This window comes from Nicotiana sylvestris, chromosome 8, assembly GCF_000393655.2.
Source record: "Nicotiana sylvestris chromosome 8, ASM39365v2, whole genome shotgun sequence".
Lineage (NCBI taxonomy): Eukaryota > Viridiplantae > Streptophyta > Magnoliopsida > Solanales > Solanaceae > Nicotiana > Nicotiana sylvestris.
Genome location: NC_091064.1, coordinates 178,831,294 through 178,843,879, shown reverse-complemented (window position 1 = coordinate 178,843,879; position 12,586 = coordinate 178,831,294).

Below are 12,586 nucleotides of genomic sequence, written 5' to 3'. Positions count from 1 at the left end.
TATTTATATGGATCGGGCTGTGCGCCATAGCGATGCATGGATCGGGTTGCATGCCGCAGCGGTTACTTTGATTTCAGTTATTGTGAGAGATATACGGATCGGGCTACACGCCGAAACGGTTACTATATGGTACCAATTGAGCGTGAATGCTGAGTGCGAGTACTGATTGGTAAGAGTTGAGTCACGAGTGACAGAGAGGCTAGCCCGAGGGGCAATAGATATATACATGCATATGAGTGATGTTTTTGCCTGAGAGGCCTGTTTATGGACTTATTGATTTCACTCCTCTTTAAAGTGAATTTCTATCGAATATGTTGATTTATCGACTGTTTTCACTCATCTTTATATTGAGCCTCTGTCGGAAAGTTGAACAAATGTTTTAAAACAACTTTTATTTAAACTGGGGTTTATGAGATGTTCAGAAATTAATCACTGATTTGGCATTGGTTATTTCCACTGAGATATTTAAGTTATGAAGTGTTTGTGATTACTGTTTTGCCTGAGGGGCTGTTTTACAAGCTATGTTTTGCCCGAGGGGCCGATTATGACTTTAATCTCTATTATTATCTTAAATGGTATTGAACCCCTACCGAAACCGCTGGAAAGTATTTAAAAATGATTTTTACTAAAAGCTGGATTTTAAAAGGGAAGATTGACTAGGTATTGCCCTCGAGCTTCGAGCAGTTCTCTACATCAGGGTTCTCGTGCTATAGTACATGCACCAGATGTCCCACAGCCTGCCCAGCCAGCTAGAGGCGGGGGCAGAGGTGTTAGAGGTGGAGGTAGAGGTCCTAGAGGTGGGGCTCAAGCCGCTAGAGGTGGAGGCCAACCAGTAGCAGGCCGTCCTAGAGAGGCAGTTCAGGGTGGTGGGGCCCAGCCCCGATATTATGCACTTCCAGCCAGGCCCGAGGCTGAGTCTTCAGATGCAGTCATTATAGGTACTATACTAGTTTGTGATAGATATGCTTCTGTGCTATTTTATCCAGGGTCTACGTATTCATACATGTCATCTTATTTTGCCCCGTACCTGGTCATGCCTAGTGATTTATTGAGTATTCATGTTTATGTGTGTACACCGGTGGGTGATTCTATTGTGATCGACCGAGTTCATCGTTTTTGTATTGTAGTGTTTGGGGGTCTTGAGACCCGTGTTGATTTGTTGCTTTTAGACATGGTCGACTTCGATGTTATAATGGGAATGGATTGGTTATCCCCGTACCATGCTATCTTGGATTGCCATGCCAAGACCATGACCTTAGCCTTACCAGGTTTGCCCCGTTTAGAGTGGAGAGGGACTCTTGGTCATTCTACCCGAAGTGTTATTTCGTATGTGAAGGCTCGGCATATGGTCGAGAAGGGGTGTTTGGCATATTTGGCTTATGTTCGTGACTCCAGTGCTGAGGTTCCCTATATTGATTTTGTGCCCGTAGTTCGTGAGTTTCCTAAGGTTTTTTCTTTAGACCTGCCGGGGATGCCACCCGACCAGGACATTGATTTCTGCATTGATCTGGCTCCGGGAACTCAGCCCATTTCTCTTCTGACATATCGTATGGCCCTGCCGGAGTTGAAAGAGTTAAAGGAACAGTTGCAGGATTTGCTTGAGAAGGGTTTCATTAGACCCAGCGTTTTGCCTTAGGGTGCGCCGGTTTTGTTTGTAAAGAAAAAGGATGGTTCGATGAGAATGTGCATTGATTACCGACAATTGAACAAGGTTACCATTAAGAATAAGTATCCACTGCCGAGGATTGATGATTTGTTCGATCAGCTTCAGGGTTCCAAGGTATTTTCAAAGATTGACTTGAGATTTGGCTACCACCAGTTGAGAATTAGGGCATCCGATGTCCCTAAATAGCTTTCCACACTCGGTACGGGTATTATGAGTTCTTGGTTATGTCATTCGGGTTGACCAATGCCCTAGCAGCATTTATGGAGTTGATGAACTGAGTGTTCAGGCCTTATTTGGACTTGTTCGTGATAGTCTTTATTGATGATATCTTGATATATTCCCGCAGCCAGGAGGAGCATGAGCAACACCTCAGAGTGGTTCTTCAGACTCTAAAGGATAGTCAGTTATATGCTAAGATCTCGAAGTGTAAGTTCTGGTTGAGTTCAGTGGCATTCCTGGGTCATTTGTATCAGCAAAGGGTATTCAGGTTGATCCAAGGAAGATTGAGGCAGTCAAGAACTGGCCTAGACCAGCATCAACTACAGAGATTCAGAGTTTCTTGGGATTGGTAGGCTACTATCGTCGGTTCGTGGAGGGGTTCTCATATGTTGCAGTCCCGATGACCAGGTTGACCCAGAAGGGTGCCTAGTTCAGATGGTCGGACGAGTGTGAGGCGAGCTTTCAGAGGCTCAAGACAGCCCTGACTACGGTGCCGGTGTTAATTTTGCCCACAGGTTCAGGGCCTTACACTGTTTATTGTGATACATCTCGCATTGGACTTGGTGCAGTGTTGATGTAGGATGGCAAGGTCATTGCCTATGCTTCGAGGCAGTTGAAGGTTCATGAGAAGAAATATCCAGTGCATGATTTGGAGTTGGCAGCCATTGTTCACGCATTGAAGATTTGGAGGCATTACCTGTATGGCATGGCATGTGAGGTGTTCATGGATCATAAGAGTCTTCAGTATTTGTTCAAGCAAAAGGAGTTGAATTTGAGGCAGAGGAGGTGGTTGGAGTTGTTGAAAGATTATGACATCACTATCCTATATCACCCGGGAAAGGCCAACGTGGTGGCCGATGCTTTGAGTAGAAAGTCAGCCAGTATGGGCAATCTTGCTTATATTCCAGTCGGTGAGAGGCCGCTTGCTTTAGATGTTCAGGCTTTGAACAATCGATTTGTGAGGTTGGATATTTCTAAGCCTAGTCGAGTATTTGCTTGCACGGTCGCTCGTTCTTCATTATTGGAGCGTATCCGTGATTGGTAGTTTGATGATCCCCATTTGTGTGTCCTTAGAGACACGATGCTGTATGGGGGTGCCAAGCAGGTTACCTTAGGTGATGATGGAGTTCTGAGATTGCAGGGTCGAGTTTGTGTGCCTAATGTGGATGAACTTCAAGAGTTGATTTTAGAGGAGGCCCATAGTTTCCGGTACTCTATCCATCCGGGCACCGCGAAGATGTATCACGATTTGCGGCAACATTATTGGTGGCGTAGAATGAAGAAAGATATCATTGACTATGTGGCTCAGTGTTTGAATTGTCAGCAGATTAAGTATGAGCATCAGAGGCCTGGTGGTTTATTTCAGAGGATTGAGCTTCCCGAGTGGAAGTGGGAGAGAATCACTATGGACTTCGTTACTAGACTTCCGTTGACCCGGAAGAAGTTTGATGCAGTTTGGGTCATTGTTGATAGGCTGACCAAGTCAGCGCATTTCATTCCTGTGGTAGTCTCCTATTCGTCCGAGAGGTTAGCTGAGATCTATATCCGAGAGATTGTTCATCTTCATGGTGTGCCGATATCTATCATTTCGGACTGAGGTACGCAGTTCACCTCGCGTTTCTGGAGAGTAGTTCAACGAGGGTTAGGCACCCAGGTTGAGTTAAGTACAACATTTCATCCTCAGACGGATGGACAGTCCGAGCGGACTATTCAGATATTGGAGGATATGCTCCGAGCTTGTGTTATTGACTTTGGAGGTTCGTGGGAATCAGTTCTTGCCTTTAGCAGAGTTTGCCTACAACAACAGCTACCAGTCAAGTATCTAGATGGCTCCTTATGAGGCTTTATATGGTAGGCGGTGTCGATCTCCGGTTGGATGGTTGGAGCTGGGAGAGGCTCGGTTGTTGGGTACAGATTTGGTTCAGGAGGCCTTGGACAAGGTCAGGATCATTCAGGATAGGCTTCGTACAGCTCAGTCCAGGCAAAAGAGCTATGCAGATCGTAAGGTTCGAGGCCTGGCTTTTATGGTTGGTGAGCGTGTGTTGCTCCGAGTGTCGCCTATGAAGGGCATGATGAGATTTGGGAAGAAGGGAAAGCTTAGCCTTAGGTTCATTGGACCATTTGAGATCCTTGATCGAGTAGGGGAGGTGGCTTATAGACTTGCATTGCCGCCTAGCTTATCAGCCGTGCATCCAGTGTTTCATGTGTCCATGCTTCGGAAATATCACGGCGATCCATCCCACGTGTTATATTTCAGCACTGTCCAGTTGGACAAGGATTTGTCGTATGAGGAGGAGCCGGTGGCTATTCTAGAACGACAGGTTCGCCAGTTGAGGTCGAAGAGTTTTCCTTCGGTTCGTATTCAGTGGAGAGGTCAACCTCCTGAGGCATCGACATGGGAGTCCGAGTCCGATTTGCGGGACCGATATCCTCATCTTTTCCCTGACTCAGGTACTTCATTCTTCTGTCCGTTCGAGGACGAATGATTGTTTTAAAGGTGGAGAATGTGACGACCCAAAAGAGTCATCACCTGTTTCTAATTGAAATCTGTGTCTCCGAGGCCCTAAAAACCTCATTTAGAGTTGCCTCGATTTGTGTGCGCAGTCCGGGCACGTAGCCGGAAAGCTTAAATGTGAAATCTTGTGAAAATTGCTAAGTTTTGACCTCGAAATGAATAAATTTTACTTCGGTCAACATTTTAGGTAAACGGACCCGGACCCGTGATTTGACAATCCCGGAGGGTCCGTAGGAAAATATGGGACTCGGGCGTATGCCCGGAATCGAATTCCGAGGTCCCCAGCCCGAGTTATGAATTTTTAAGTGAAATTGTTCTCTGAAAATGTTTAAAGAAAATGGAAATGAAATCTGATTAAAAAGCAATGGTATCGGGCCCGTATTTTGGTTCCGGCGCCCGGTACGAGTCTTATATATGTTTTGAATCACTCCTATAAATTTTGGTGAAAACGGACGTCGTTTGACGTGATCCGGACCCAAATTGGGAAAATTGATGTTTAAAAGGAAATCTGAGAAATTTCATGGATCTTGAGGCTCAATTCGATGTTCATGATGTTATATTGGTGATGTGATCACACGAATATGTTCGTAGGGTGTTTTTGAGGTAGTGTGCATGCTTGGTTAAGAGTTTCGAGGGCTCGGGTGAGTTTCTAGAAGGTTCCGGGATGCCTTAGGCTTTAGAAGATCATATGTTGCAGGTTCAGGAATTTTGACAGGTCTCTGAACCCTCTTGCGCGGTCCGCGAGCAATCACGTGCGGCCGAGGAGGGGCCAGCGCGGCCGCGGAGGGGCCAGCACGGCCGCGGAGGGGCCAGCACGGCCGCTGTCACCTTGAGCGGTCTGCGGTGGGTGCTGTGCGGCCGCGGTCGGCTAAGTGCGGTCCGCACGGGGCAATGATCCGCAGGTCTTCAGGGAGCCTGCGCGGCCGCGGTCCTTCTTGCGCGGTATGTGGTGGGAACTTCAGAGGGATATAAATACACATGAATTTCAGTTATTTTACACTTTTCAAAACCCCAAAACATAAGAGGCGATTTTCCAAACAACTTTTCTTCTCCGAAACGATTGGTAAGTGATTTCTAACTTATTTTCTTCACTTCTTAACATCTTTTAACATGATTTCAACTTCAAATCAAAGATTTTCATGGGGAAATTGGCTGATGTGGGTAGAACCTGGGTTTTTTTCTAAAATTAGGGATTTGTACCTCAATTTGAGGTCCGATTTCAAAACAAACCATATATTTGTATTTGTGGGGGAATGGGTAATCGGGTTTTGGTCTGAACCTAGGGTTGCAACCACGTGGGCCCAGGGGTGAATTTTGACTTTTATGTAAAACTTTGGAAAACTCATTTTTATGCATTGGGGTTGATTCATTTAGCATTTATTAATGTGATTAAGTAACTTATGACTAGATTCGAGCGGATTGGTGGTGGAATCAAGAGGTAAAGCTATAATTGAGACTTGAGTGGTATTCAAGGCATCGAGGTAAGTGTTTGGTTTAACCCTAGCTTGAGGGATTAGGAGTTGAGTCATATTTTCTACTTGCTTCTTGTCGAGTACGACGTATAGGCATGGTGACGAGTATCTATACGTTGGTGTCAAGCATGACCGTGGGTCTTAACTTGAAAGTTGTTGTGTTTTTGAATGACACCTTGTATACTTTAATTAATGACCCTCTATGATTAAGTATTTCCATTAATTGAACTGAGTACTAGCAAAGTGAGATTTGTTATAGCTGATTCTCCCTTGCCGGGAAGTTATTATATTACTTATGTTCCCTTGCCGGGATTTCTTGTGATTGTGTGATGAAATGGGAGCGGGTGGTACGCCTACAACAAGACATTATGACATGGGAGCGGGTGGTACGCCTACCACAAGATTGATGAAATGGGAACGGGTGGTACGCCTACCACAAGATTGATGAAATTGGAGCGGGTGGTACGCCTACCACAATATATTATGAAATGGGAGTGGGTGGTACGCCTACCGCAAGATTGATGAAATGGGAGCGGGTGGTATGCCTACCACAAGATATTATGAAATGGGAGCGGGTGGTACGCCTACCACAAGATTGATGAAATGGGAGCGGGTGGTACGCCTACCACAAGATTGATGAAATGGGAGCGAGTGGTACGTCTACCACAAGATTTAATGAAATGGGAGCGGGTGGTACGCCTACCACGAGATATAATGAAATGGGAGCGGGTGGTACGCCTACCACGAAATATGAGAAATGGGATCGGGTTACACGCCTGCAACAAGAGGAAACTGAAAGTGTAAGTTGCCTTTATTTTCTTCATTTGTGATAGAAGTTATAGTGCTAGCTTCCTTATTATTCCCTGTTATTTCTTTTAACTGCTATCCCCGAAGCATATTCCCCTTCCCCAACTTTAACTACTTATTACTTGTTTACTTTTCTGCCATATATTATATAACTGTACAGGTTTATCTGGAGTCTGGTCCTAGCCTCGTCACTACCTCGCCGGGGTTAGGCCAAACACTTACCAGCACATGGGGCTGGTTGTGCTGATACTACGCTTTGTGCTCTTTTGCACAGACCTAGGTTTTGGACTGCAGCCGTAGCGCGGGAGCCAGCCTTCAATCCAGTGAGACACTGAGGTAGCCTTGCAGGCGTTCGCAGGCCCGGCATCTCCTCTATCTTTTATTTCTCTCTGTTATCTCATATATTCAAGACAAACAGTTTATATTTTCTTTCAAACGGTTGTATTTAGCACTCTTAGAAGTTCGTGACAAATGTGACACCAGTTCTTGGGTAGAGGCATATGTTGATTCTTGCATTATTGTTCAGTTTTCTTTAAATTTAAGTCTTCCGCATATTTATTTAATTCTGTTGCTTTCATGCTATCGCCGATCATTGTTAAAAGAAATAATTGTTAGCGAAGTAAGCAGTTAAGGATTGGCTTGCCTAGCTCTCGCGCCATCACGACTCCCGAGGATGGAAAATCCGGGTCGTGACATGATTCTACTCATTTGTTTTCTCCTTCTGCTTTCTCCCCTTCTTCAGTTCCTCCTCTTTCTTCTCCCAGTCCTGTCAGTCCTTCTGATTATAGTTATTATTCCCATGTTTCTCCTCCTGGTTCTTCTGGCAGATCCCTTAGACCTTTATCTTATTCTCATGTCCTAAGAAGGTCTTTAAGAACTCACAATCCTCCCTCATACCTTGGTTACTATGTTTGCTCCTCTATTTCTAGTTCTAAGGTTCAGTCATCCTATGATCATTGCTTGCAAGAACCACAATTTACCCCTACTTGGAAGGTGGCTATGATGAAGGATTTCCAAGCTTTGGAGGCTAAAAATACTTAAGATATCCTTCCTCTACCTCCTGGTAAGAAAGTCATACCTTGCAAATGGGTCTATAAAATAAAATAGAGGGTTGCTGGTTCAGTTGAAAGATATAAAGCTAGGTTGATAATTAGGGGTAACAATCGGTTAGAGGGGGTAGATTTCACTGAAACTTTCTCCCTTGTGGTTTAGTTGACAACTACTAAGTTTCTTTTATCTGTGGTTATTAAAAGAAATTGGGTTGTTTACCAACTTGATATTAACAATGCCTTCCTCCATGGGAATTTGGATGAAGAGGTACTGTCACGACCCAAAACCAACCCGTCGTGATGGGCCTATCATAGAAATAGGCAAGCCGACTACTCAGACATTCCTAACACTCTAAAGCTTTGAAAGATATGGAAGCAGTTAAATTTAAGGAAAACCTTTTAAAACAAAATAAGAAATCATAACTCAATACAAAATCTCTCCCAAAATTGGGGTGTCACCGAGTACATGAGCATCTATGTAGAGATCTAGTGTAATATAACGTCTAGAGAATAAAACTGAAACATAAAATGAAAGATAAGGGAGGAGAGTCAAGGTCTGCGAATGCCAACCAGCTACCTCGATAATCTCTGAAAATCCAGACTCCACAACTCAGCAACTACCGTGATTGGAAGCACCTAGATCGCACACGAGGTACAGGGTGTAGCGTGAGTACAACCAACTCAATAAGTAACAAATCTAACCTTTGGACTGAAAGTAGTGACGAACTCAGCAGGTATAGTTCAATATAGAATTAACAGTATAGAAAAGTAGGCATGCTTTCAAGTTCAACAGTTAAACTCAATACAAGTAAGATAGATCAATTCGGAAAGATATGAGGAATATAACTTCTCTACATCTACATGTTAATACTCATGTTGTGTGTGATGCTCCACGTTGAAAGCCTCATATACCCACACTCTCAAAATACTCAATCACTCAGTATTGTATATGGCCAATCCAGCCCAAGGAAGATCCAATATATATATATATATATATATCAACTGATAGTGAGTCACTCAGTACTGAATAGGCCGAATCCAGCCTAGGGGAAGATCCATCCCCAAGTATAAATGATTCGGGCAAGATCAATGCCAAGAAAAGATCCACCCCTCAATGTAAATCAACTGCGCTCATTGGGGGTGTGTACAGACTCCGAAGAGGCTCCTTCAACCCAAGCGCTATAGTAAGCCAGATCCATGCCTAAATCAATAAAACATGTTGCGGTGTGCAGCCCGATCCTACAACTGTCACTCACAATCAGGCCCTCAGCCTCACTCAGTCATCAATTTCTCCAGCATCTCTCTCTCGGGCTCACAATGTCATGAAACTAGCCCAAAAATGATGATATTATGTATCAATAAATAGCAATGGAGACTGAGATATGATATGCAATGAATAAATATGACTGAGTATGAAATTTCAATGAAATCAATAAGTCAACAGCAAGAAACGACCACTATGGGTCCCAACAGTACCAGCATATAGCCTAAACATGATTTTTAGCATGATTGTCAGCTCAATTACTTTATCACATGATGAAAACATGGATATCAACAAGATAAATCCACTATACAGTTCCATAGAATCGACCAAGTACAGTTCTTACAGTGCACGCCCGCACATCCATCACTTGGCATGTGTGACACCTTAACACCAATCATATAACACATAATTCAGGGTTTCAAACCCTCAGGGCTAAGTTTAGAAGTAATACTCACCTCAAACCGCGCAATTCTCTACTCCAACACATCTTTGCCTCGCGAAACAGCCTCTGAATGCCTTGAATCTAGCCATATACAATGCGATACAATCAACACGAGCTAAAGGAATCAATTCCATAAGAAAGTACTAAGCTTTTAATCAAAAGTCAAAAATTCAACTCAACCACGAGTCCACCTATACCAAAATTACTCAAATCCGATACCAAAATCTCAATCAAAACCTCAAAATTTGGCCAAAGAACTTTTCTCCACTTTTTCTAAATTTCCACCCCAAATCACAAATTTAATGATGAAATCAAAGGCATAATCATATAAATTAACCAAAACTAGGTAACAATTACTTACTCTAATCACCCATACGAAATTCTCTCCAAAAATCACCTCTCACTGAGCTCCCAAAATCAATTTTGTGTTATGAACTCAAACTCTCGTTTTTGGAAATATTTAAATATGCCTAGTGACCCTTTTCTTCGCGAACGTGACTTTCTTCACACGTTCGTGCAACACAATTAAATCTGCTGCCCAAAACCTTCTACGCGAATGCATTGAACCACTCATAAATGCGGTGCTTTGCTGACCCCATACTTCACGAATGCTATCTCCTTTACGCGAACACGTAGACCAAACGCGTGGGGTCCCAGCTTCCTTCTCTCCTCTTCCCGAATGTGTTCCCCTTTTTGCATTCACGATGCAGTAACTACCAGGACCTTCGTGAAAGAGGCTCCCCCTTCGCGAATATGAAGAACAAAATCCTCACCTGCCTCTAGCTACCCTTCGCGAACGCAGAATTCCCATCGCGAACGCGAAGAAGGAAACTAGAACTAGACACCAGCAAATTCTTCAACAGACTTCCAAGTCCAAAATCGAACTGTTAGCCATCCAAAACTCACCCGAGGCCCTCGGGACCTCAACCAAACATACCATCAAGTCCCAAAACATCATACGAACTTAGTGGAGTCCTCAAATCACATTAAACAATGCTAAAATCATGAATCGCACATAGATTCAAGCCTAATGAACTTTTGAACTTCTAGCTTCAACAATCGATGCCGAAACCTTCCAAATTACGTCTGATTAACCCCAAATTTTTCACACAAGTCACAAATGACACCATGGACCTACTCCACTGGTCGGAACACCAATCTGAGCTCGGTATCTACAAAATCCACTCTCGGTCAAACTTCCAAAGTTCTAACTTTTGCCATTTCAATCCTAATTCCCATACGGACCTCCAAATCACAATCGAGACACGCTCCTTAGTCCAAAATCACCCAACGGAGCTGACAGAACTACGAAAACTCCATTTCAGAGTTGTTTACATATAAGTCAACATTTAATCAACCTTTTTAACTTATGCTTCAAACCTTAAGACAAAGTGACTTAATTCATTTTGAAATACCTCCAGACCTAAACCGACTACCCCGGTAAGTCACATAACAGCTATATAGCACAAAATGAGCAGTAAATAGGGGAACGGGGCTACAACTCTCGAAATGACCGGCCGGGTCGTTACATCCTCCCCCTCTTAAACAAACGTTCATCCTCGAACAAGTCTAAAAACATACCTGGAGTCTTAAATAGGTGTGGATATTTGCTCCACATCTCTCACTCATCTCCTAAGCAGCCTCCTCAACTGGTTGGCCTCTCTACTGCACCTTCACTAAAGTTATATTCTTTGACCTCAACTTTCGAACCTGTCGATCCAAAATGGCCACCGGCTCCACATTATAAGTCAAATCACCATCCAACTGAACCGTGCTAAAATCTAAAACATAAGACGGATCGCCGACATACTTCCGGAGCATAGAAATATGAAATACTTGATGTTCACTCGACAAACTAGGTGGCAAGGCAAGCTTGTAAGCCACCTCTCCAATCCTCTGAAGCACCTCAAATGGCCCAACATACCGAGGGCTCAACTTGGCCTTCTTCCCAAACCTCATAACACCCTTCATAGGTAAAACCTTGAGCACTACCTTCTCCCCAACCATGAAAGCAACATCACGAACCTTCCTATCGACGTAACTCTTCTGTCTAGACTGCACCGCGCGAAGCCGATCCTGAATCAATTTAACCTTGTCCAAAGCATCCTGAACCAAGTCAGTACCAAATAGCCTAGCCTCATTCGGCTCAAATCAACCTACCGGAGATTGACACCGTCTCCCATAAAAAGCCTTATACAGAGTCATTTGAATGCTCAACTGGTAGCCGTTGTTGTAGGCAAACTCTGTGAGCGATTGAAACTAATCCCCAACCCCTGAAATTAATGACACAATAGCATATCCTCCAATATCTAAATGGTACGCTCGGACTGTCTGTCCATCTAAGGGTGAAATGTTATACTCAACTCAACCTGGGTGCCTAACTCTTGTTGCACGGCTCTCCAAAACTGTAATGTAAACTGCATGCCCTGATCTGAAAGGATGGACACTGACACATCATGAAGGCAAACAATATCGCAAATGTAAATCTCAGCCAACCGCTCTGAAGAATAAGTAGTCCTAACTGGAATGAAATACGCAGACTTGGTCAGCTGATCCATAATCACCCAAATAGCATCAAACTTCCTCAAAGTCCGTGGGAGCCCAACTACAAAATTCATGGTGATCTGCTCCCATTTCCACTTGGGAATCTTTAGTCTCTAAAGCAATCCACCCGGTCTCTGGTGCTCATACTTTACCTGCTGACAGTTAAGGCACGGAGCTACAAACCCCACTAGATCCTTCTTCATTCTTCTCTACCAATAGTGCTGCCTCAAGTCCTGGTATATCTTCGTGGCACCCGGATGAATGGAATACCGCAAACTGTGGGACTCCTCAAGAATCAACTCACGTAGCCCATCTATATTAGACATACATATCCAGCCTTGTATCCTTAACGCCCTATCATCCCCAATAGTAACATCTCTGTCATCACTGTGCTGAACCTTGTCCTTGAGGACAAGTAAATGAGGATCATCATACTGACGCTCTCTGATGAGGTCATATAAGGAAGACCGAGAAACCATACAACCCAGAACCCGACTGGACTCCGAAACATATAATCTCACAAACTGGTTGGCCAAGGCCTAAACATCTATTGCAAGCAGTCTCTCCCCAACAGGAATAAATGCAAGACTACCCATACTCACCGCCTT